General features: G+C 41.7%; 2 long non-coding RNA genes across 2 annotated transcripts in view; both read left to right on the plus strand.

The window, feature by feature from the left end:
• The first annotated feature begins 3,530 nt into the window (after positions 1–3,530).
• LOC122573769 lies at positions 3,531–7,383 on the plus strand. The gene is made up of 5 exons (XR_006318818.1): positions 3,531–3,668; positions 3,925–4,016; positions 4,532–4,587; positions 4,738–4,919; positions 5,893–7,383. It is a non-coding gene; the product is annotated as an uncharacterized LOC122573769 (long non-coding RNA).
• A 151-nt stretch (positions 7,384–7,534) lies between these two features.
• Positions 7,535–24,877, plus strand: part of LOC122573772 — a 31,030-nt gene continuing 13,687 nt past the window's right edge. The window contains exons 1-3 of the long non-coding RNA XR_006318821.1: positions 7,535–7,835; positions 7,918–8,063; positions 8,795–9,203. This is a non-coding gene — a long non-coding RNA (uncharacterized LOC122573772). The remainder of the gene's footprint in view (positions 7,836–7,917; positions 8,064–8,794; positions 9,204–24,877) is intronic.

Below are 24,877 nucleotides of genomic sequence, written 5' to 3' on the forward strand. Positions count from 1 at the left end.
TATCCACCATTCTTCCGGCGTCTCCGACAATGCGGCAGCTATCGACCGCGGACGTTGGACTTTAAAGTCGAGCAACACGTCAGCAATATCCTGTTCGGTAGCCTCCTTGAACGGAGATTGTCGCGCGCTGCTGCCGGGGATATGACCGGCTCTATAAGGGACGTCCGTCTCCTGCGAACAAAATATCCAGTCTGCTTTCAAGGGATAGGGTTCCTGTCCGTTTTTCTTCGCTCGGTCGTGATTCTTAGACATTAGACGTGGTTAAAGATTGACAAAATATCAGTTGACCTTTTTTCAGTACATTGGACAAGAGGAAAGTTCAAGAGACATAACAAGACAGGATTTCTGGTAAAAGAACGTTTATAAATCGAACACACGCTAATATTTCATTGATAAGACGGGTAGAATGTTAATGATTGACTTCTTTTTCGTAGAATGGACAGAAGAAAAGTTTGAAAGTCATTTGTACAATTTGTATCGGACAACTGCATCCAGGTGAAACGTCGAAATAGGATGGTTCTTGCTCCGTCGCGTCGCTGACGTGGACGCGACGAAGAACGCAATCAAGCCAGTGATTTCTGTAACAAAGAGTGGATCGCGAGGAGTTTTTTTGCATTTGCTAATAATACGTAATTCCACAACGGAAAGTTTTCCGTATGAAATATCCGCGTCGACGGTAAACTTTCAGTCCGGTTATCCGGCGAACGCAAAGGGTTAATTGCGTAGCGTAGCACACCGACCACGAAGGCATAAAATAAAGTTCATAATTGCATTCTCTTTGGCCAACGTCAGCCAGCACCGCTTCATTTCTTTAATTCGTACAACTTTCCAAACCCCTTTCATAGTCTCTACCACCGTATGCCCGCGCCGTTTCCCTCTGTGAAACAGAGAAAAATCTCTCCTCGTTAACGACGATCCTCGTTGCATCGTGAAAATACGATGTTCTTTTTTCTTGATTTTTGAACGATGTTGAATTTGTAATAAAACCGCTAGAATTCCATTACACCCGTGTTACTTCCTGTGAAACGGTTTGTGGCGTTAGTTGGAGTTGGCGTCGGGTTGGGAGAAATCTAGTTACTCTATTTTAATCATATTTCTAATATTTCCTTGGTAACGCGATAACACGGCAACGTAGAATATTATATCGCTATTAGGTCGTTCCGAAAGCGTCTTTCTTTTACAATCGTGAAACCTAATCCGTCAAATGTTGCGCTCTTTATCTCAATAGAACAAAGTAGTACACGATAAAACAATGTAAAACAAAAAATATTGCGTATCTATTATTTCCTTAGAAAACGAAAGAAACTCTTGAGACAACCTAACGCAAATGCAACGAAAGACAGACGTTCGTTTCATCTGATAAATATTCTGGTCCTTTGCGTAATATTTTTACAGATCGCGTTACATTCGTCGTGTACATTTTTACCTGCAATGATTTCCCGCAAATGAGATCCGAGGTTCTAAAAAGCAGAGCGTGGAACGTCGAAACGCGATTGGAGCCGCATCGAAGCTCGTAAATAAGAATTTTCGCGCTCTGTATACTAAGTTGGAGAATGCCAGCGAAGAGTTGGTACCACCCATGAGACTCAGGCCCTCGTGAATCGTAACACGTGTAACTATACGCCAAGAGGGAAATTCCTGCTGGTGCAATAACGATCCCCGACGAAGGAACCACGTGGAATACTGTAACAGTGTAACACTTGGTTGGGGAGAACCATTGAATAGACCATAACGGTAACCGTTATCGTTACCCACCTAGCCGACCCGATACGCTCAATCAAACGGTACCTGTTCTTCGGCCATGCTGCTTCTTACTTACAACCCCTTATTCGTATCTCCAAATCGTCAGGGTTATCCTAATTTAACTGAGAAATCGATACGTTGAATATCATCTAGATAGTACGACTTCTGGTTATTGAAAATTTCCATTCTATTTAGAGGATTCAAATTTCCATGTTGTTCGTTCATTTGACGTAATTGCGAGGCGTGTATGGCTGTAACGATATTTACGTACGCTAGCAGAGTTTATTAATTACACAGAGAGATCATACACAGAGGTATTAGACGCTCGAAGACTATACCGATTAATACGAATCGAAAGGTAGAAGATTATTTTATAGAATTTATCTTGGAATTCACGATCGTTCACGTTGGTACTTCGATACGGTAAATGAACTTACGCAAGCAAGAAATTTATCTTTCCAAGCGTTCGACGCTAATTACATACTTTTTGTCTGTCGAACAGGAAGCGGACATCAACGTTTAAGGACAGATAAGAAGAAGAAGAAATCGTTTTCGCATTCAAGCCAATTGCAGTTTGTCGCAACAGATTCCCTCTATCGAGCTCCCGGATGCCTAGAAGGAACGAAACTACTGACTAAAATGTACCTACCGTAGTATGACGCACGAACCAAAAATTCCTCCTGCCAGAGATCGTAGCATGATTGTTGCCAATACCCGACTAATAGACGTGCGATTAAAATCTGAAAAGAAAGGGGACAAGAAAGTTTAACCAGTCGAGCGTTCAACCCAATTCCAATCTCTGCGAAAAAGCTTCGCCATTCCCGGCGAACGTAGCGGTTTAACGATACAGGATATACTTTTTCTCGGAACGTTTCAGCGTAATCGAAGAAACCGATGCCAGAGGCGATCAATGCGAACCGCTCGCACCCGTACATATGCATCCCTCCTCCACCGTGTATATCCGTAGAATGGTGCCGCCAGGTTTCCGAGGTTTCCATAACGAGAATCTACCGGACCCTTCGGTGCCTTCGGACGAGGATCACAATTTTCCCCATAACATCACGTGCCGTTCAAACCGTATCCATGGGACCGCGACGAGATAAGAACCTCGAGCGAGCGAGCCTCGGCATTCGACGTATTGAATGGGCCTGTCGACCGCCAGCAGGGGGTCGGAGAAAAATATCCCCCTCGCTGGACCAACGAAATTTATCAGGTTCGTCGCGAGGCTTGATTTAATTTCCCCGCGCGGTCGTCGGGAAGTTGGAACGATTGTTGCGATTCGGTACACTACGCGCTTTGTACCTCTGTTTTATTCTCTTTCACTCTACGCGATGAAACTCGCGCGGTAGATAAGATAGAAAAGTAAGGGTTTTGGAGATACCGGAGTCGCGAAATACGTACGTGGAATTGAGTTCTTCGTGGCTTTCGCTTTTTCTCATTCTGCAGTTATAGTCGATTACGGGGTAAAGGTGTATTCGAGAAATTAGAATCGGCATAGGAACGATATGAAATATTCGGTTAAGGTCATTCTCGTTCTACCGGTATTTCGAAGATAAAAGTCATATTATAAAATTATCTAAAAATCAAATATAATACTAGTTACCTTAAGAATTGTTACCTTACTGTTTATTGTTTAACAAATTCTATGTTATAATTAATAACGATACGTAAACTAATTATAAGACTGTATTTGTATATTCGTACAACGTATGATTACAAAATATTCCACTTTATTTGAACAGATTAAATTAGCGCGCGCAAATGTCGCGTGCCAGCTCGTGTCACCTCCCCACCACTTTACTAAACGTATCTGCGACATGGGGTATCATTCTTCTATCGAAAATCGTCGTGTTTGGACGTGTAACCTTGCTCGATGCGCTTCGCTGTGCCTATTACCGTGTGTTACGTACTTTCATTGCTCTTTCGTAAGTATTTATACGCTATTATTGGCATTGATTCGTTAATACACGTTTATCTAATCGTTTATTAAGCATTGTTAATCGAGTTTATTAAGTATAATAAAGTTAAACAGTTTTTGGAGGTTAGTTTACAATTCTTCCGTTAGTCGTACTGTATATCACTCGGTTATCGATAGCTTTCGTTGGCAACTTTTAATACTGGATTTATGCCATTTTAACATTATTGATTTTAATCATTTTCAATCATTAATCTTCCGTGCAGATTGTTGGCTGACGCGTGGATAACATCAAAAGAACAACAATACCGTTTGATGTCACGGGCGATCGACAACCGATACGACGTTCTGCTATTTCGTAAGTTTGTATACTCATATCAGTTTTCTTTAATTACTATCCGTTTGTTTAATCGTTTATACGTAGTTATAGTAGAATTAAATAATTTCTGGAAGCTACATTAGTGCGTTTTTGTTCGTCGCATCGAATTAAACTTGCATGCGCAAATGTACAGGAAAATATTTTCAGCAAGCTTGTACCACCTGCTGCCAACCGAGTCGCATGGTATACCTATGCCATGTGGAATGTTATTGTACTGTCGAAAGTTGTGGCATTAGGACGTAACCTCGGACGCTTAAAGCACGTCGTTAAGCTATTAACTGCATATCGTTGCGAGTTTGTAAGCATTTACATGTATCCCTCTACCAACTTCATTTCATTACTGCGCGTTTATTTAACCTTTACGATAAAGATAAACACATTTTCGAAATAGCCTCGCTCGTCTCTTCCTTTGATCGTATATTTGACTGTTCGTGCGTTATCGATAGCTTATATTGCAAACTTTTAACATAAAACTTTGGTTTGTTTCTAATTAGGTTCTCCTTTTTATTCGTAAAGATATTCCTTTTAGGGAGGTAGAGCACGATAAAAGGTAATGTTTCTTTTAAATTAAACAATCTTTTCTACCGAATACTCTGTAATAACTACTTTATTTATCTATTTCTATATGAATAATATAAAAATATATACGAAAATATTTTATTATTATACAAGCTATTATAAAAATCGTTCAACATTTCAGAGAAAATTGCAAGTGTCCCAATACTTTTACCCGACGATATACCCGGTCTGTGGTTATGTCATACAACAATGGTTTCTACTCCGCAAGTGTAACGTCCGGTTTCGTTTTCACGCTTCTTACGTTACGTCGAAACGCGATACCCAGCGACGTCGCCAGGTTCGGTCCGCGACATTCACGCTCAGGTATGCATATACACCTGGGAAACACGAGAATCCACGACTTGTCTCTCGAAACGAAACGATCGCGAGCCAATGGTGAATCGCGTAGACTCTCGCTCTCGATCGTCGAAAGTTTCGACTTTGTTTCAACTTCGTTACAAGCTTCCCTCACGTTCGTGGAATCTCCTGTTTAATTTCTTCTACTCGGCGTCCGCGAGCTCTCCAAGTTTATATTAAATGCCGGAAATTGTATTTGGGAGTTGTAATCTTCTAGGAGTAATGATAACTTGTGCAGAATATTAAGAAGCAGGGGTTGAAAGCTCCAAAGAGTTTATGTACAATGTTCGTGAAGAGTAATCAATGATGAATCTAAAGTCAGTTGTTCTTAGAACGCGACGTAATTTCGTATTTGACGTTAAGTTAGTTCTCTAGTTGTCAGATTTAACTGCATCGCAAGTTCAGTCATTTTTCGTAAGACTAGCTTCGACCTCGAAACGTGTATAGTGAACGTCTCGAAGGGAAACGTCTTCTCTAGGAAGATATTAAGAAATATCGTATCGTAACACAGAGATTATCGATGGTATTAATCAAATCCCATGGTACGAAACTGAAATTCTTTAATTAGATTAAAATCTTTGTCAAACAAGAAGCTTTTTAATCGAGTTAAATCTGTCTGAGAATCAAACTGGCGGATATTTTTACGAATTAAAAATTTCTATCTCTCGGACGTTTCGCTGCGTGTATTATAAAATTCTACCTCGTACGTATCAACTTGGAATTTTAATTACTTCGTTTAATTCAGATATGCCTATCCTATCGCCCTTCCAAAAAGATAATTTTCCAAGATCCTTTTTTTCATCCATTTGCTTATATTATATTATCCAATTGTTCATTGTACATTTCCAACCCTATACGTTTAACTTATATAAAGCAAAGAACGATATTTTAGAGAACATCGTAAAAATAAATTGAATAATTCTTACATTTTTTTTCATAGCGAAGCCATATTCGGTTCTCCATCGAAGAAAATTGCAAAACGATTCGCAAGTACTTGCGGCCCGCTGCTAAACACGGCACCAACGACCATAGTGCTTTTCGTCGTTCGCCAATATCCCTAGATACTTCTATATACGAGATGGTTAAATGGTAGCAGCAGAGCGGATCTTTCGTCGTTGCGGTGCACCGCAATTTTCGACCTCTAATTTTATGGTTTTTCGTGGCGGACCCAACGGAGAGGAGGTCTGCCCTCTCAACCAGAAATCCCGCACGGTGAAATACCTTTCGCATACGTTTACGTACGTGCAATTATCCTGTCGGTTACGCCGGTACACACCGATTATTTTCTTGGCGCGTCGCGTGACGAGCATCGTCCTTTTTTCTTACCCTTTCAACCATTCAACGATGGACGAGAATCTTCTCGATGGAGCTACCGTACCAAAGTATTGTGTTTCAATGCTTATTTTCTTCTTTTCTTTCTTTTTTGGTTGGATGGTTGTTTTTCTGACAAGTTAACACTCGCGCGTGTTTAGCTTCGCAGACACTGTGAAATTGAACACACGCAAGCGCGAATTTGTAGAAAACATCGACGGTATTCGTTTGATCGCGATTTGTCCGTGTTTGTCTAATGAAAATTTTAGGTCGATCGATCCCTCGGGGAAAGGGAAATTGAAAGATCAGCGTCATTGCCGGCCCCATGAACAATTTTCATCGATTCGTCCACGGCTTGTCCGACGAAAATGTTCGTTGGACGATTTTTCAAAGATAGCTATCACCAAATTTAATAAAATAGCCAGAAACTTTTTCATTGATTTCTGATATAGCATATGGCTGTCCACGCTTGCCCGTCCAATCTTGTTCGGCTTCAAAATCAATACAAATGTTCACCAGGCGCAGAATTTTTTGGAATTTTCATTCGCTGATGACTTTTTCTTTTGAAAACTCGACGAACGAAAATTGCTGTCGGACAAATGTGCATAAATCGTGGACAATCATATCTCGTTTACGAATCAATGAAAAGTGTTCATGCTGGTGCTGATGATAAATATTGTCATTTGACGATAACGTTTTTTTTTTTTTATAGGCGGAGAAATGAAAATTTTGTTTGGACAAATGTGGACGATTCGCGGACAAACGAGTACTGATTGTATTTCTTTTTTGCGTGTAAATTCGCACTTGGAAACGCCGGTTTCACGAACCGACTGGCACAGCTACTATTAGGTCTTTGCTTTCATTCGATACTGCAATAGTTGCTACTTATTCGATCATATATTTCGTATTCTTACTCTCTGAATTTTGGCAGTGATTCAAATGATAATTGTCAATTGAGTTAGATGAAACAAGATTTCTAATGAAAATTATCCTCGGTGACGTTTTAATTACGTTACGATATTAAAACACGCAGAAGGAACTTTGTAGCGTTGATAAGTTATTTTGTTCACCATATATACAATTTCGTAATTTTATGTATCATAAATTTTCATACAATCAATACTTGCGTTAATTTAAAAATATCCAACTCGTTACTTTGTCTCGTAGTTATCTTTCCATTCGACTATCCTTCGCTGACTATGGCCAAGTTTGTTAATAAATAGAATAATCCATTATTTTCTTTTACCATAAGCAAGATCATTGGCGAGAAGTTCATCACAATGTGCAATAAGACGACATCGCGTTGCAAAATAGCTTGCTGTAAACGATCACCGTGGAAATATCGTAAACATCGATGGTCAAGGATTTTCCACGTCTCTTCCCCAATGGCGTTGCTCTATCTATCGATTATCGGCAACGTGTTTTCTCCTCGTCGCACGCGTCTTTCCTTCGAGAATATTTCACGTTTTCGTATCCGTAGCAGCTGGAAATAAATTTCCATTTTTAGTGGAAACACTGCGCCGCGACTTTGACCTTGCAGCTACTCCACATTTCTATCTTCGTCCATATGACGTAAGTTTATCAACGTTCATAATCGTTCGATATTTCCAGGTTTAATCGATATTTTCATTCGTTTTCGTTCGAATTGATACAGAACGGTGTGCAGACGTTTTTAGCCGGACACATGTTTCAGCTTGCGTTCCAAGATCGAGGGAAAAATCTATCCTAAACTTTTGCACGTCGCTGTACCTATACGTACGTGGATGAAATAGTTCGTACGATAGAAAGGGTATGGGTGAGGTATGCAAATTAATTGCGTCGTGTATTATACCGTAAGCTTAATCTTTTAAGCTTCTTTGCGCGCTATGTGCGCTTCTCGCATGTGCATGTTAATTGAAAATCCATGTGGAGCAGCAGTTTTCGCGTGATTTAACGAGCTGAGATCGTTTTCGAGACAAATATTCGCTGACTTCCACGATTTGTTTGCCGTGTTTAATTGCGCTCGCGCTTGATCCACGTGCCATTTTCAATGCAAACCCGAGCCTCCACGTTGAACACACCGATTTCCACGTAATTTTATCGAAGAGTAACTCGTCGATAATTTTTAGTACGCGAGTATAATGGATTTGCAGTAACGATACAGAAATAGCATAGAACCTCTTTCGCGTTGTACACGCAACGATCGTAACACGAGTTACTCGTTAATTGTATTACTCTATTAATTATTTATTAATTATCTGACCGTTCTATACATTTCGATGCATCGTGTTTCTCCTGCAAGATGCCCGACAGATACAAAAATTTCTCTCGCAGTTGAAAACGAAGTTTCGTTGCAGCAGAGTCGAAAGAAAAATCGTCGATTTAGCAGAAAAGTAGCGCACTTGGAAACTCGTCGATTTTAAACTTCATCTTGGAAACACAATTCTAAGAACGCTTATTTTTTTAAAACTAAATTATTATTATCATTTTTTTAACAAGGTTACGCGAATCGCCTGTAATTCGTACAATTTATAAAATTTGTAAAATTTCAGTTCACCGATATCGGTTGGATCGTGAACGAGTTTCCAAAGTGCTGTGTCGGGGCGAGAGAAACGCCTGGGTCCGTAACATACTTCTTAACCCCGAAAAAACGGTAAAAGGTATCGAATCCGTTCGAATAGCAATAAATATTTGGGAGATCGCAACGCCGGAAGTGAATCGTATAAAATACGTATTGATTAGAAAGAGGCGGCCAGAGAGGTGGGGCCATTTGTCCATTTAATGGCGAAGATCTTGACAAAAGGTCTACAAATCCCTCGTGGAACGAGCGGCGCATCGCGGGATAAAGGAAAGTAATGGAAAGCGGACAGTAAATCTAGAGCAAAGCAGCAGCGGCAACTTCCTGGAAAATTTCAAGTATTTATAGTTGCGCACGTAGGCAGCACCGAGTGCCAAGCTTTGGTAAACAGTAACCTGTTTCGTTTATGTCGGATGAAAAGGCGGCGAGTGTATCTTTTACGGTGTTTCAAGGTCTCCGTCGCTCGTACGTCCAATCGAAACGTTATTATTATCATTCGTTTTATTTAACCAGTTAACCGCGGAATTTAGTTTTAGAAATATCTTGTGAGATTAAGTCATAGACTACGTAAATGAATACAAGCGACGACGAATGTACGCATCAAATATAATTGATGATTAATTAATCCGTCAAATATATTAATTTTAATCGACTAGAAATTCTCCTGCCTAAAGGTAATAAGTTTTTAACGACGAATCAATCAAAGTTCGGATCCGTCAATTTTCTAAATTACACGCTGTGCAATTATTTTATTTTACGTTCATCTACCGATGTTATCGCTTACGAAGGTGCTTTCTTTTTTCAACAGTTGACAGAGCAGTGTAGTTCTACGTTGAAGTTCGTGTTGGAGTGAACTATTACGTTTTATGCACGCCCTATAGGTATCTTTAAGAGCGATGTTACACGACGCGCTTCTGTTGTCCTACTTTACAATAGTTACGGCACTTTTTCACGACACCTCGGGAAAGCTTCGTACAACGTACGATCTACCTACTGTATATTCTTTTATGTATTTTATATGTGGTAAGTATGTTTTTACTAGCAAGCGATAACGCTTTCCTACGTCTACCATATACGTACTCGCATACATATACGTTGTTCGATGGCATTTCGTTAAATTAGGTACGATAATATAGGATTTCTTTCTTAGATTTAGGAATAGGATTTCTAGGATTTAGAAATATTAGAAATTAGGGTTTCCAGTGATTTCTATCCTATATGATAAGTTTATTGATCGATAGGTCTATTTACGATGGATTAAACATGAAACGATGGTTATTTAACGTGAACTAAATACAGTAATGTGCTATAACTAAGACAACTAAATAGTTAATTCACAACTCACAAGTAATAGTTAACAACTCGGCAGCTCAACTCTCGACTCCTCACAACTTGACTCCTCTCGCTCCTCTCAACTCACGACTGCTTCATTCGACTCTTAACTCACGACTATCCCACTTACTAACGGCACTTAGGCCTTCTCGCAATATTGTTTATTGTTAACCCGATATTTTTTAGGCCATTTGTCCACGATACTATAATAACGCGTGCCATTATACAACAAGTTGGTATTGTACCTTAAATTGCCCACTCGACTTCTACTATGTAACCACAGCAAGGTAACAAGGAATTAATACAGTACCAAAGAAAGATTTGGAAGATTCTGCTGCTAAAATCCATCGCAACTATCCATGAACGATATTCATAAAAGAGTAATTAGCTCGCTTGTCCCGTTTAATAAAAGAGGAAAACGCAAGACAATATCAAAGAAGGTTCCGAAAAAGGAAAACAGCTTGTCAGCTTTGCGTGTGTCACTTTGCAGGTATACAGCCTTTATTCAGCCGTAAACCCTGGTTAGCCTGATATTTAAGAGACCAATCACGGCACGTGACGTTGATATTTCCGCGCGTTTCACTTCCTCCTCCTCCTGTTCGCTTAATTTTCCAAGGGAATTTATGACGATCGATCGTGGAAGAGAAAGGAAACGGTCGGGTGTTCGCGACGAAGACATTGAATCGGCGAAATACGAAGAAAGGCGTCGTAATTATTTCGCATTGGTATCGAAGCGGGAATTGAAACGAGAACACGCGCCACCGGTTGCGATAATTTCGCGCCTGTGCGCACCAACGCTGACGATACGGCGCGGGAAACGTTTCTCTCTCGGTTGAGCCGTATATGGTCGTTACGCAACGAACGTCTTGCCGGTAAAAAGAATACTTTTGTAAAAATTCACCTGGCACTCATTGAACGGAGAACGACAAGAGGGAAGGAAAGAAATTTCTTCAGAGTTATTGTCCGCCGCAGTAGAATGGCCCGCGATAAGTCAGACGTCGAGAGCACGTTCTTCAATACGCTGGATTTCACTTTGTCAGAGCGTACAAATCGCGAGATTCTGTTGCTTAAACGCGTGTTAACGCGTTGTTGTCTTGGTTACTTGATATTTAAACCGGTTTTCGTCCTTTTCTTTTTATTGTTAGATCATAGCGGGTGATTTTGTCGATTTGAAGAAAGATTTACTCGAGTCTTTCGCCTCTAACTGTATACTTTTGTAAGTTGTCGATCCATTAAGCATCGAGAACGATGCGCATATTATAATTTATCTTAATGATATGGATACTTGGAGTTCTTCAACTTTCTTAAAATCAGTTGAATCCAAGTGAAAGAAAGAGCGAGAAGACGACGCGCAATTGTATGCGGTGAAACAATTCTCTTGCATCGTCTTCGATCTCCATCGTCGGTGTCTCTTCCACTGCTTCTTTTTCCTTCAAATTCTTATTCGCTGCTCTTATTCGTTCGTACAAAGAACATTCTAATAATATGCATCCTATGTTTTCGTTTTTGTACCAGCCACGTTCCCCCATTCCCCCTTCCCTATTCTTCGCCTGTATCCTCTTTCTTTGTAGCAGAACCTTTTCTTTTGCCAGTTAGTCTCGGTTGATCTATCCTTCTTATTGCCTTTAGCGAGATTTTAAAATTCATGTACTCTTCCCCTCCTACATTTCCTTCCCTTAATCTCTCGTACCTTTCCTTCTTCCACCCTCTTTCACGTGCTATCCTCACTCGCTTTAACTTGTTCCGTATTTTCCATTATTCACGGTCTTCTATATCCTGTTACGTCCCTAGTAAGTGCTCTGGTTCCATGAGTTTCCTCCAGTCGCGTTTTCTATTCGTTTCGTTGTTTCCCTTCCGATCGTTCCTCTACTTCGCCATCGGTAACTCCGAGCGTATCCACGTTCGTACACTTACGAATTTCTCTTAAACGCTGTTTGCGTCGTCGGCAACGTTAACGCTGACGAAGATCGGTGGTGGAAACGCGAAGGACGCTTGTTCCGTGGGATCTCCTCTCGGTCTGGCCCATCGGTCTTGTCCGCGACGATTCGCCGCTGTATTTCCTCGTTTAGGAAATTTAACGATGATAAAGCGGAATGGTTACGGACTTGGGAACAACAAATTAACGAAGAGAGAATAAACGAAGGCTCGCGGTCGCGCCCTCTCGCCTCAGATTTCATTTATGCCCTTAATCTAAACTTCGCAGACCGCTCCCGTTGCTCTTAAATCAAGCACGCGTTGAAATAATTCAGGCTACCTTACGGGTTCGCGCCTACACCTCAGAAACCCGATTTACCGTATCGGAGGAAACTTTGGCTGAATAAAGTGGCCCCCGACTCGCGCCACCCTCGCCCACCTTTCCAAGATCTACAAGAGCCTCGGTATACATTTAGCGAAAGCGCGAACGGCGTTCACGAAACGGTAGCGATATCTCTCGTAGGATTTTATAGAGTCCTTGATATTGCGAGCGGGCTGTTGTAAATCTTGTTTAGCCTGCGGTAAATATAATATGATACGGACTTCTTGGAACAACTCGCGGCAAGTTTATTGGGAATTTATACGGTTATGGGAGAGCAAGATACTCGTGATACTCTCCTTTTTTTCTTCTTTCTTTTTGCGAAGAATTATTAGCGAGTTACGAGCCGATTCTCTCGATGATTCTCGTCGGTGATTTACGTACAATACATCGGATACACGTTCATTTGCTTCGCGAATATTCGCGAACGAACTCGTATCTTGGTGGATGACGCTTGCGAAATACCTGGCTGTTACACCGAAGATCGGAATTCGTAGCATCGCGATTCCACGGCAAACGAATTCGTATCTATCGATAACGTTCGTAGACTCTGTCTCCGCCGCGATAAATACTCGGATCTGTATCTTCCGTTTTCGTTTGAACGCCTCTGATACCTTCGGATAATTGCCTAACCCCGTGACGACCGAAGCATTCGCAAAAATTGAAGTCGGTCGGCGTAGCATTACAGAAGCTCGATTCTCCTTCCATATCGCGCTGTTGCGATAAAGAATCGGATTGGCAGCTTCGAAAATATATTTTTAACGCTTTCCGATCGATTTGAAATTGCGCAAAAAGAGCGAAGTTGATCGTCGACTGGTCTTGCGAAAAGCCCAATTCTCGTCTAACACGTATTCCGCTATTACGACAAAGCGATTCGAGGTCTGCATCTTTCATTTCTATTCAGACACGTTCAAATACCTTGCGATAATTCGCAAACGCAGCGGCACAAAGCGAGCCACCCTATCTGTGTCAATAATCCTTACATTCGGTTCTTTAGCCAGCATCGATTTCTCTGAAAGAAGACGAACAATGCGTATGGTATGCCGCCGGTGCCGCTTGAATAAATGATAAACGCGGTAAACAGGGTCCTTTTCGTCTCCTCTGCTGTCTGTTTCATGGGCTGAATAGTCGCTGGTATATATATCGAGCTCAGCTGGATTTCGATGGAGTTTCTTTTTTCTCGTGGTTGGGGTTTCTCGGCTTTTCGCGTGTTTTCTCAGTCTGCACGGATAAATAGAAATTTTTCACCGGTGAAAGGGGATGGCCTCGCCGCTGGCATTCAGAACCCGGAAGCCGTTTAATGTAACGGTCGAGGAATGCGTGGAAATTGCGACCCCGTCTGCTCTCTCAGGATTAAGATCGAGATAATTACTCGGCGCCCGCGAAACGTACGACCAGACGCGCCGTCCCGACGCCTCTGACACGAATCGCTCACCACCGAAAGCACCGTCGCTCTTCTCGCGATCGAGTTCTTCCCCGAAATTACGAAACACTGACTCAGCTTCTTCTGCTTTGCTCGGGACATAGACGGCGGTCAGATTTTTCTGACAAGTTTGGAAAATAGGTGATACTCACATTTTTCTGACAAGTTCGGAGAATAGGTGATAGGTTTCTCTGATAAATTTGAAGGGTAGGTGATAGTCAGGTTTTTCTGACAAGTTTGGAAAATAGGTGATACTCACATTTTTCTGACAAATTCGGAGAATAGGTGATAGGTTTCTCTGATAAATTTGAAGAGTAGGTGATAGTCAGATTTTTCTGACAAGTTTGGAAAATAGGTGATACTCACATTTTTCTGACAAGTTCGGAGAATAGGTGATAGGTTTCTCTGATAAATTTGAAGGGTAGGTGATAGTCAGGTTTTTCTGACAAGTTTGGAGAATAGACAATACTCAAATTTTTCTAACAAGTTCGGAGAATAGATAATAGTCACATTTTTCTGACAAGTTTGGAGAATAGACTATAGTCAGATTTCCCCGGTAGGTTTGGAGAATACGTTGCGGTGTATTCACGCGTACCCATTCGTAGTTTTTTGAGAAATGTTTATCGCTTCGAAAGTCGCGCAACGGAACACTCACCCCGAGAAGAACGATCGCTCTCTTCGCGATCAAGTTGCTCGATATTTTCAGAGGCGAGATCATATATGTTTTTGGTGAGTTTGGGGAGTAGATGCTAGTAGCGCGTTCGTTCGTAATTTTCCTGCGGACTTTTATTCCTCCGAGGGTCACGCAACGAATCGCTCATGTTCGAAAAAGAACGATCGAGTTCTTCCGTGAGCAAAAGTCTCGGAAAATGATGTCGCAAATTCGCTAGCGTATAATTTTTTATCGATTTTCACGTATCCGATATATTTTCGTTTGGCGATTCCAATATTCGCCGATAATCGTTCATGGGAATCGATCGATGAGAATCGCGTTCCAATTCCCCTGCTTCTCTCATTTTCCAAGTTCGTCATCTCGCAATCTGATTCTCCGCCATTCCGGATCTTGGGTTCACCGTCCTCTAGCTACTTACATAAACTTTCCACCTTCTCATATCAGTTTCCGTTCCTCCACTCCGATTCGTTCCAACTTCGTTGGGCAAGTTCGATGAACCGTCGGACGAACGAAGAAGGTGACAATGCGACAAACAGGTGACGATGACGCGTCGATGAAAGCTTAACGAACGATAGGGTTTATGTTGAAGTTCTTACGATTGATAACGCGTTATCACGCTTAGCTGTAACGCAGTAGAATCTGTCATAATCGAACCGACAGGGAGACGAACGCGCTCGGATAATGGCAACTTGCGGATAAATAGAGCAGTCGCTTTTCTCGCGTTAAATTCTATTTATTCAAATAGGGATCGTGCAAGTTATCGGCTCGTTTTATTTGACATGCGAGAATTCGATATTTTTGAAATATCGCGTTTCATACGGGAAACCGATGATCGCGTGGTTCGTACGTGGAAATTATCAGAAGCTTCGAACGAAACTGTCGCGTCGATGATATTTTATTTAATCGTCATCGGTCGAGCGACCGTGTACACGAAAATTTGTCAAATAACGAGGGCTCCAGGCCTCCTCCATGAAATTCCCACCGTTGAACGCGCCGAGTTTTTCGCATACCAGAAGTGTTTTTCGATAAAACGGGGGTTGGTCGAATACGCCGTTATGGAAAAAACCCAACCCCCAGTTAAATGCCTATTTAGCAAACTCGACGCGTGAGAAATTAAACTAAGTCTTTGATATTTAATAACGTTTCCCTTTGAAATAAATAAAATGGTCTGCGACGATGGACTCGTGAAATATCATTTCTACTTATTTATTTATTTATATACCTGGATGAATCCATCAGTGAGAATACGTACGTTTAGAACGACAGGTGGTTACCTGATACAGGTATACACGTAGAAACAAAGAAGATACGTTTGCACAGAAACCCTAATGACAGTATCGGTTCCAAAAAATTGACCAGTTAGCTATTTTTCACGAGTATACTCGAAGAAATGGCAGTATCTTGTCTTACGACGAGTCTTAATAAAATCAAAGAATAAAACGGTCATTACGTTGCTACTTAACTCTGCGCTATAACAACCGCACATACTCACATACTCGCCAACGCTTACTTCTTACGACACATTTTAGGTACACGTTTCTCAAAGAGCAACAGCTAACTGGTCAAGAGCCAGAGTTTGGTAAGAACGTAACTAAATGATCAATCGGCGAGTGTTCGTAGCCACGGTGAATTAAAGCAAACTGAAATTTAATCCAAAGCAAGTTACTAAATTGCGAAAGAAAAAAGCAAAAAGGAAAAATATAGTTACGAAAGCTTCGAAACCAGCAAATTAGAGAAAATTGTCAAACCACTTTGCCCTGTGTGCGAACTTGAGGCATCGGATTTGAAAGTAAGATGACGTCGTGAGTGCGCCGAGTCCTTCCGAAACCGTGCGGAGGAAATTCGTTTCTCGGTTACGTTCTCGATGGAGGCAGGCAATGCCATGGCGGGTTACCGGGAAAGCAGGCGAACAATGCGAAAACTTCTCTATTCAATGGCGTTCGAACGAACTCGTCCTCGCGTGGCCGTCTCCCCGACGCGAAATGACTGCCGTCGGGGCATGGATCGTATAAAATTGCGCATAAGTTAGCCCGAGTCTCTTGCCGTACGAATAAACGATCTCCAGGTCGCCGGCGCGGCGTAATGATACGCTTCGGAGAATGCAACGATGAAACGACTTCCCTCGGCTTCGTGCTCCTCGTGCTATGGCATATCGCACGAGCTACGTGTTTGAATATCGTCTCATTTTTTCTCACGATATCGAGCTGAATTAGAAAATTGAGAATAAAGGAATTCGTAGCGATCGCCGCGTATTACGGTAAAATTATAGAGATGCTTTCGCCCGGCACCCTACGCGATCAATTTTAATAACAAGACCGACGATTTTGTGAATTGATTTTGTGATTTTGTGAATGTGAAACGGCGTCGATTGTCCAAACGGCGAAGTCTCGACAACGTTTAATATGCTAAGACGCTGTTACACGAAGGGCGCATTAAAATTCTTCAGGTGGTTGTCGAGATTAGCCCGAACATACGGACGCTTACAGGGGATTTTTATTTTATACTACACGTAGATGGAAGATAGATGGGTGAAATTGATTTTCTGAAGGTTACCTCGTAGCAAGAGAATTGTTGTCTTCGGATCTTGTAGAACTGCTCCGCTATGTAAAATCTCGTAAAAGCAACCGAAATCTCCTGCTGCGTCGCAACGATCCGATACTTGGTCAAACTCGATTTCGGATTTACTTCGGTCAAGGAATGTGGCTGGCAAGAACCAGCACCCGATTCCTCAAATTCCTGTGAAACTACAAATTTGAATTTTACCAAACTCCTACAGACTTACGCAAACCTACCCATACCATCGTCCATCGATAGTTCCCAATGTGTTAGGTTGTCGCAAAAGTTTCTTTCGCTTCATAAGGAAATAACAGATGCACAACGTTTCTTCCTTTATACCATTTTGTCGAACGTTCATTTTTCCTCCAATAAAACAAAACGGATTCTACATAATTCATCTATTATTCACAGTGAATCTATTACTTCTTTATAAAACGAAAGAAACTTTCGGACAGCCTAACACTCGGACGCCTACGATTTCCAAATTTTCCCTGTATCCTGGCCAATTTCCAATTTCCCCGCTACTCTTTGTCAATTTCTAATTTACCCCAACTTCAGTCGCCCTACGTTTTACGCTTCTTGATCCATTAATCCGTAGCGATCCCTCGAAACGCCGGATCCCAACGCATCCCACTGTCCCCCCGTGCATCCATCAGCCGCCTCCTCGGCCCCTTGAAAACAGGCAAAACACACGTGTCTCTGTTGTCGGATCCGCGGATCCGCCTAAACCCGAGCACGCTAGTCGCGACGCGATGCCGCGCAATCGCCGGGAGAAGAGTTCTTTTAGAGCCGTCGAAGGCAGAACGCCGACGACGTCGGCGGGGTCGGAGCGGAGAAAGCCGGGGGAGCGGCGAAACGAATGGGAAACAATAACGATACAGCGTTCCATAATGCATATCAACGGCTGCCAGGCTCTCATTTCCCGCCACGTTTTCCTGCGCTCACTTCCCCTCTTGTCTCGCTGGTCGGTACATCATTAAGCTCGCGACGAAGTCTCTTCCTCCCCTGCGTCATCCTCCGGATGCACCGTATTCCCTGCAACCCCGTGATACGCCTGCACCGTGCACCCTACGCTGTTATGGTTAGCCCTGACGATGGCTTTCGAGATGCCTAGTTTCCTCTCGGATCGCGGCGAATTATCGATCCGAGGGATGCTGTGTCGTACTCTTCTCGTTCCGCTTCTTCGAAGAAAAGAAACGCGCAAGTTTGGAGGTTTCGGTGTTCTCTGAAGTTGCGCTCGAGCATAGCTGCACGTTTTGGATCGTCGCTGAGCAATGAACCGCGACACGGTGAGAATAAAAGAGGCAAATATCGATTAGACGCGATGGAAGGCGGATTGCGAAGAAGAGTCGTTCGCAGCGACGCCTCGAACGAGATCGTCGAGTTGTTTGGCGAAGCGTTGCGTCGATTGAAGAAGGTCCGGTTATCTTATCGGGAAAGTTACTTCTCAGGATCCGTCGACAGGTTGGGAATCGTGGCGAATTATCGATCCAGGGGATGTCGTGTCTTTCTCTTCTGGTCTCTCGTCTCCTTGACGGGAAGAAGTTGGCGGTTTTATATTCTCCAAAGGTAATTCCAAATGCGAAGCTGGTTCAGGGTATTTCTGCTATCAATTTAGAGATGGTTAGTGATCGTCGCCGAGGAAGCGAGACGATATTGGAACAAGGGAGACAAATATCGATTAGACGTCACGGAAGCCAGATCGTGAAGAGTCGTTGAAGGTGATATCTCGAAGGAGATCGCGTACAATTGTTTCACGAAATTGAAAGAGCTCCGTCTATCGTTACTGGTTTGGAAAAGTTGCTTCTCAAGATGCGTCGACTGATGCCCAATCACGGTGCGTCGTAGATCCAAAGGATACGCCGTGTCTTTCTCCTGTTGTTTCGCTTCTTTCATCAAAATTTCTCTTTTTCAATTTTCTAAAATCGTATATAGATATAAGATAGAACTTCGTTCGTACAAACGAAATTTAGTATCGGCCGCGCTTATCCGAACTTCAGCTGATCTCCTGTTATATTAGGTTGTCCGTAAAGTGTCTTTCTTTTACAGACACGTCTTTCACAACGATGCATCTTTATACAAACACGAAACCTAATCTGTGAAACGTTGCAATCTTCATCTTGATGGAACAAAATGTATCATACGTAATTCGATAAAATAATACTTTTTTTTTATTTGGTAGACTATTTGCAATCAATTCTCATTGAGAATTATAAGTAAATTAGTTTGGCGTGGTGCTGTAACTTGGATTATAAGAGTTTATAGTATGTTTGATTCCAGTTGAATCTAATGCTTCAATCCGAAGGGTATTGTCTTCTTAGTCTGCGGATCTGATTCGTCGTGTCGAGTAATTGGGCAACTAATGAGTTTTGGTGGTTGTTAACTCTTGTATTATATCTGTTTCTGAACTCGGATATTTCTTCTTTAACTGTGGCTATAAAATAATACCCGAATAAATAATACTGATACGAACTACCGGCGAGCGTCTTTCCATTTCTTGATACGAACGTCCAATAATAAGATGTATATGGAGTAGGAGCGCGCATTATGCGACACGGTCTCGTACTCCCAGTCGATACTAGTTCGCCACATTATTATGTATTTAAGAACAAACGTTTCGTGGAATCCTCTTATGTGGAGGATGCGAGTTCCTATTATGTGAACGAACAATCATAGACTGTGGGGAGAAATAGGCGGACTCCTGTTATACGAACGACCTGGTTATGCGAACCGACTTTGTTCCTTTGTTAATGGGTTCGTATAAACGGAGTTTCTCTACTTTACTTACTTCTGAAAATGTGTCGACTGCTTTCGATTCGTAACGAATTATGTATCCGAAGGATATCGTATCTTTCCTTTCTTCTCTCTCTACACCTTTCGATAGCGAGACGTAGCAAAGTATTAGGTTGTCCAGAAAGTGTCTCTTTTTCATGTTTTTTTACAACAATGCATCTTCATACAAACGTGAAAGCAAGTCTGTGAAATGTCGCGGTGTTTATCTCGACAGAAGAAAATGGATCGTACGTAATTCGACAAAATAATATAAAACAAAAAACGTCCATTATTTTCTCATAAAACGAAAGAAACTTTTCGGACAACCTGATAGAAGGAAACGTTTCGTAAAAGAGAGCAGAACAAACGAAGAGCTTCTCCACGGTATCTGATACCGCGTCTATTGTATTTTGTTGAAATTTTTCCTCTGTGTGCGATGATCGTTTAAATACTTGCCACGAGTGTGTTGACATCGCAAATGACCAAAGTATGCAAACAGTTGTAATTAGACTGCGGATGTTTATGCACGTATGAAAAATTTAAAGGCGAACAAAGACACGTACGCGATATTCAAAGCGAGCAATGATGTTGTTTCGGTATTTAGCGAAAGAAACGAGTCTCTGGTTAGGTAGCTTCGATCAACGCTAACTTTATCGGACCTGGTCGAACGACCGGTTTCAGAATTTAATTAAAAATTCTCGTATCGACAAAATTTGGGAAATCGATTAATCGGATAACGTAAGAATTTACATAAAGTTAGAGGGAGTAACAAGGGACGTACGATTTTAGATGAAATTTTGAAACCGGCTATTCCACCGGGTCTGGTAAAGTTAGCGAAATACGAGCTTAGAATCCACGGCCTGACTGTAGTAAATTAAGAAAAAGGAAGAAACGGAAAGCACGCGTTTTTCCGTGTGTTCGTTACGCGTTACGGAACACCGTGTGCGCGAGAATCGGAAGACACTTTGTCCACAGCGCGGAATAAATGGAGAACGTCGCGTTCCAAGTTTAATGATCCACCGACCGGCGCTCATATTGAAGCATCGTATACAACTCCCTGAAGGGCCCACGGATTCCGATCAATATTCGAAGCAATTCGGAGCTCGTACATTCGAGATAAGTCGAGGCATCCTGAGATCTACGCCACCGGGGTATACCGTATGCATCGGAGACCAAAGAGCACGTGCACCTACTTTGGAGTTGGCGAAGGTACCTTGTTCGTATTACGATTAGGTAGCGAGTTTGATACAGTGTAAATTAGAAACTTGGTCCGGTTCTAACGAGATGCTGCTGACAGGGATTCGAGGCTCTACGAATGCTCGAATTAAGCTGGAAAAGCAGTTCAATCGGAAGCTTCGTTTCATTTTCGATAAAATTTTATTCTTCCAAAACGTAATCATCCACGTTGTCGTTCGAAAGACAACTTTCGTCGCTAGTAGATGATTTTTTTCGTGAGCTGTGAAGTGGATGATCGTTCCAACACGTTCAGATCTGACACGTCGCTCTGGATGCAAAGACCGTACTTTTGCCTGTGGCGAAACACGTGGAAGTTAAAATAGATTTGATATAATGCGTGGAAAAAAGTCAAGGTGTGAAAAATATCGATTTTAACTTCTTCGTGTTTTACTATAAGCAAAAGTATGGTCTTTGCATCCAGACCAATCCCAATGTCCCAACGTTATATATATGTAATATATCGTACGAAACACCCGATACGTGTCTCCATCCATAGGACAAGTCGCACCGTCTTCGACGATTCCCTCGAGACAACGACACGCTTTGAACCAGTTCGATCGAAACTCGAAACCTTTGCAGTAGGCATTCGTTGAAGTTTGTATTCAGTTTAGCGCGGATGTTGCTACGGTGCATCGTTAACGTCGAGATGTTCTCGTACTTGTTGCTGAGAGTTCTCCACGCAGTTTCAATGCACGCGTATCGTACATGGAACTTGATAGGTTTTAAGGACATCATCGATTTCCTATTTTATTCCATGTGTTTCGATAGAATTACGCGTACACCCACGCAGGTCACAGACACCTGCCACTGCATGCGATTATCGCGAAACCGCAACGGATTTTACTTTAGTTTCGTACGTAACACAGCGTACGTAACAGCGGCTATTTGATTGAAACGCGTCGCAAGAAGTAAGCGACGACGAGTATACTCGTCGGAAACAGGTAGCTGGTTGAGCGAGTAAAGGCAGCGATTTCGCTTAACAACAGGATAATAAAAGAAACCTTCTGCGAATACTTGTGCCCGGCAAATCATACGCATCGTATCGGTACGCGCGAAGAAACTGCGCTTGGCAACGACGTTTAATCTTCGATCGGCGGCGTCAAGGAACGTGAAACCGCGGTCGGATCGATAGTCGAGGCCTGAATTTCGCGAGCTCGCGGCAACAAAGCGCGTTTCCTCCAGTTTCTTTTTGGGGTAATTAACCCGTGCTCATGCTGGTATCGTTTCGCGGAGTTAACGTTTCGTTAAGGGGGTGTCCTGAATTAGAATGTTCTAAAACAGCGTCTTTTTGTGATATTTTTTTTAGAAGCGAAAGAAAGAAATGAAGTTATTGAATTTTGAGGTATGGTTTTATATATATTTAACGAATACAGAAGAATTTTTTTTAAGTAAAAAGAAAAATTATAACAGATTTCTAAGCCTATTTCATGGGCCGCAGTCTTCAATCGGCGTGAAAGACCTACCTCGTAATTCTCGATTGAAACAAAAAGCCAAAAAAGAATTAAATACATATATTTTTCTTCTGGGTGAATTGAAAAAGTTCGTCAAGAAGTTCATTTAAATAATCGTTATAGCACCTTAAATTTTATTTTTTTTAACACATTTTTTGTTAGACCTGCCAAAATTTTTAATTTCACATTTTTTTCTGCCGTTGTTTAATCAAGGACACTCCCTTAAGAGAAGCCGAGGAAAGGCTGACACACTGGCAACGCTTGAGAATCAACCTGATAAGCAGCGTTCGTCGTTTGCGTTGCTTTATTCGGTTTGGGTTTGCGCCAGAGCTCGCGTGTTCTTTTTATTTTAGTAGCTTGACAATTATTTTTAACTTAGATATTTAGTCGGATACTTGGACGAAAAACGAGGATGATTTTGAACTGTTTTAAACGTTAATTTCGATAGAATTATTTCTGTATTAATCATTTCTCGTTCTTAATAGCGTTCAGGACGCTTAATACGTTTCCAATCTCGTTACTCGTGGTATGTCACTGTAATATAGAAACATGAAAGTGCAACTTGTATTTAGCAAACTATAGCCTTTGACACGTATTACTCGGAGCAAAATAGATGGGGAAAGAAGATGAAAGTGTGAAGAATCGGATATAATTGCTATTTGCTATTTAATATTTCACTGTCAGCGACACGGTGTAATTACTAAATATTTTACTGTAATCAAATAGTCGGCCATCGGAGAATTCAGAACAATTGATATTATTCTCTAATGAAATCTACCTCTGCGAGAAACTCGGAACAGTCGAGTCAGCATCGTTTTAATTAAATATTACGTTATATAACAATCCTAGGAGAGTTTGCACGATACGAAATCGTTTAATTAAACGTCCCACCCTTTTGAATCCAGAATAATAATTATTATTCTAAGGTGGATTACGCGTTACCGCTGCAAAATACGAGCCAACGATCGAACAAAAATTTCAGTCTCGATTCCTGAAGAATTTTCTAACGAGGCTTCAAACTCGAAATTGATCGATCCATCTCGGTAAGATCAACTTGAAGAATCAATAAGCAACGGGAATAAAGAAATACGCTCGCGCTTCGGCACTGGCTATTTGCATATCAAAAAGATCTACTCCCGCACCAGTCCAACGTGGTTGGTCTAAAAAAGATTCGCGAGAACCCGTTGCCTTTATCGTTGTTACGCGATCGATTCGTATAAAAGAAGACGACAAATTCGAAGGAAACACCAGCGAGCTACCAAAATCGTAATCCGATCCGACAATACCATTTTCCTGAAAATCGTAACGAAGGCGACACGCATACGCACACGCTCTTTGCTTAACGAAGCACTTTCCATTCTACGCGCATTTCCGGTCAACCCTGACATCGAATCCTCCTGGTGATTGCAGTTTCAGCGACGTTTTCCATCGAACGTATACCGAATTTTCGAGTATCCAAAGCTGGAGAATCCGGGCCAGGATTTCTCGGATTAAGTAACGCGACGTATTCGAGCTGATCTCGCCTGCTTAAGACTCGCGCAAGAAAGAACATTTGCCGATTTGCGAAAGCTACGCGGATATAAAAGTCTGATACGAGAGTGGCGCGATGTCCCGTAACGATTTCGAAGCTGCGAAAGGGGAACGGCCAGGAATGATATAATAACTTTATTGTTCTTTGGAAATCGCGTTTATGGAGTTCGCACGGTCGTGCGCGGGTGTGAGATGGTTTTACGGCGATGGTTTTACGGTATCCGACTTGGCAAACAGTCGCATGGATTTACGCGTGTGTGTTTCGAATATTTCTCGAGGATTTTCGTTTGGTTTACGAGCGGAAACGCTGGATGGGTAACGCGATCGTGCTATATTTCACGATAATTCGATCCGTTTTTCTCATTTTAATCCGCATTTTTCTCGCAAGATTTCCGACGATCTTGCAATTAGCGGTGGTTGATGAGTGAAAGCGACAGGGGGCGAGAGAAACGACTTTTATTCGCCGTTTTCTGCGAATTTCTCTGCAAATTCATATTATTCCGAATATAATCGCGCTCGTTATCATGAAACTCGTGGAAGAAGATACATCTACGTTATGCATTGAAATATTTCGTAAAATAGACGATCCTCTAACGCGAAACTTTTACGTATCACGGTACAGTTTTACGAACAATTTGTTCGAACACGCGTCTTTTAAATACTTGAAAGATTTTGTACCATTTTCAAAATTATATATATACCGCTAATTAGTAACTTAGGACAACAAGAGGACTATGAATTTCATTAGGAAAACGAGCTAAAAGCAACCAAATTTATTTATTTATTTATTT

Source organism: Bombus pyrosoma, linkage group LG12 (genome assembly GCF_014825855.1).
Source record: "Bombus pyrosoma isolate SC7728 linkage group LG12, ASM1482585v1, whole genome shotgun sequence".
Classification (NCBI taxonomy): Eukaryota; Metazoa; Arthropoda; class Insecta; order Hymenoptera; family Apidae; genus Bombus; species Bombus pyrosoma.